The following is a 2360-nucleotide window of genomic DNA, read 5'->3' as shown; positions in this document are numbered from 1 at the left end:
AATGAAAATAAAAAAGTAAGAGTCTGTTGTGTTCTGCATTGCCCAGACAGAAAGAACCAGCAAGACTCACTGAAATACAAGGAACAAAGGGACTTTATTTGTAGGTCCAGCATGCTGGGGCCCCGGCCTCCCATGCAGTGCAGTGCTGGGAGACCAAGACCCCCTTCTCTTTGTTCCCGGAGTTTTTATAGTCCCGGAGTAAACAAGTATTGCGTCCGCATTCCTTCCTTCCCCTGGCCCTGCAGGACCAAGGACTGCCCACCTTATTGGTTGCCCCACCTGGTCCTGCCGGACCAAGGACTGCCCAGTGTCAGGTTTTATCTTTTCATACCAGGTGCATCCTGGGCCTAGCCAGTTCCTTTGTCTTGTGAGAAGCCTGTCATGGCGGGGCTCTGGTCTCTCACAGGTCTAGAAGGGTGGGGCAGTGCTGTGGTGTAGCAGGTTGGGCTGCCACCTTGATGCCAGTACTCATGTAAGTGCAGCTTCCTGTCCCAGCTGTCCAGCTTCCAACCCAGTTCCCTGCTAAAGACCCAGGGAAAGCATCAGAAAATGGACAAAGTTTTGGGCCCCTACCACCCACATAGGAGACCTAGATGGAGCTCCTCGCTCCTGGCTTCTGGCCCAGTGCTGGTCATTGTGGCTATCTGGGGAGTGAACCAGTGAATGGAAGATCTCTCTCTCTCTCTCTCTCTCTCTCTCTCTCTCTGCTTCACTATAACTCTTTCAAATAAATATATATATATATTTTTTAAAAAAGAACATTTGTTAGTCTCCATCAATCTGATTGCAGGTGATTTTAGAGAATAATAACTGCAGATGATAAAAAACCATTTTAAATATTCCAGGACGCTGGGTCAGAAATCTTCCAGGGGTTAAGGCTCGCGCCCCGCCCTCCTGCTCCCCGGGACCCGTTAGAGACCGGGGCGCCCGCCCTCCGCGGAGGGAACTTTCCAGACGCTTCTGGGAGTCCCTGGAGCGGCCCGGAGCCCCGGGGCGGGGGAGCCGCGGCGGGAGGCGGCTGTGGGCTCGGCCTGCGCGGCGGCGGTGCCCGGGCCCCTTAGTGTTAATCGGGAACTGCAGGGCGGGTGAGGCTGCGGCCCTGACACTGGTTCCGCGGTTTAAGGTGGGACTGAGGGCTCCGTGGGTGCGCGGACTCCCAGAGCGCAGAGGGTGCCCGGCTTTCCCGCAGTTGACGGCGCTCGGCGAGCTGTGGCCGCTGTGAGGGCCCGTGTGTGGGGGCGGCGGGGAAGGGGCGCCTTCGGGTCACCGTCCCGGGGTCCAGATGGGGGGGGGGCGCTTCCGGAGGGCGCTCTGCCCCTCCCTCCGCACCCGGCCCCTCCCCGCGGAGCGCTCTCCCCATAGTTTAAAGTGGGAACCGGAGAGAACGGTGCAGTGTAATTTTCGACACTGTTTTTCATTGCAGTGTGGAATATCGGGCCAGGGTGCTTGGAGTAGAAAAGACCCGCGACCCCGTGGACAGCAGGTGTTAGGATGCGGGTGCGGCTCTGACCGGGGACGAGGAGCGCTGAGGTGGGGGAGGACAGCGCTGCCTCAGTTGCTCCTCTTTGATTTGTCCTGGATCCGGGTTTTAGCAAGAAAAATGATAAATAATTAGGGTCTGGCGCTGCTGCGTAGGAGGTAAAGCTACCGCCTGCAGAGCCAGCATCACATGTGAGTGCCAATTAGAGTCCTGGCTGTTCCACTTCCTATGGAGCTCTCCTCTCCGGCCTGGAAGAGCAGTAGAAGATGGCGCAAGTCCTTGGGCCCCTGCACCCACGTGGGAGACCCGGAAGAAGCTCCTGGCTCCTGGCTTCTGATGGCGCACTTCAGGAGTTAACTAGTGGATGGAAGGCATCCTCTCCTTTTCCTCTTCCTCTTCCTCTCTGCCTGCCTGTAAATCTGCCTTTCAAATAAAGATATCTTTTAAAAATATTCATACACCATTTGCGGACTTGAAGGTTTTGGGGGCTTCTCGGGTTCCTCACCGTTCCCAGTGTGGGGTCTCCCTTCTGAATTTTTGGTTCATTTTGGTTACTGACGGGGGCCAGCATTAATTAGAGTCCCAGTTTGAGCTTCTGCCTGTGGTTGTGCCACTAAATTCCTCAACACCTTTATTGTAAATGTTAAGGAGTGGAGAGCTCACAGGGTGGGGCGGGCTGCTCCGGCTTCTTGAACAGCAAACAGGCACCACAGCTGTTTGGCAGGGGTCCTGGTGAAGCACATTGTCTGGGCAAGCGGAAGGGTTGAAGCCAGATTCTGGTTTAGCTCCTGTAAAACCGCGGGTTGTTTGTTAATTCACCCATTCAGGTTTTATCCTAGAGACCAATGCCCCGCGTGTCTCCCTCTTGTTTTAACAGAAC

At 55.5% G+C, this 2360-nt stretch overlaps 1 long non-coding RNA gene across 1 annotated transcript; it reads left to right on the top strand.

The window, feature by feature from the left end:
• The first annotated feature begins 941 nt into the window (after positions 1 to 941).
• Positions 942 to 1930, top strand: LOC138849679 (uncharacterized). The gene is made up of 2 exons (XR_011388726.1): positions 942 to 1123; positions 1424 to 1930. It is a non-coding gene; the product is annotated as an uncharacterized lncRNA (long non-coding RNA).
• The last annotated feature ends 430 nt before the right edge of the window (positions 1931 to 2360 follow it).

This window comes from Oryctolagus cuniculus, chromosome 5 (assembly GCF_964237555.1).
Source record: "Oryctolagus cuniculus chromosome 5, mOryCun1.1, whole genome shotgun sequence".
Lineage (NCBI taxonomy): Eukaryota > Metazoa > Chordata > Mammalia > Lagomorpha > Leporidae > Oryctolagus > Oryctolagus cuniculus.
The sequence above is the reverse complement of the archived record's forward strand: the minus strand, read 5'-3'. Positions and strand labels throughout refer to the sequence as shown.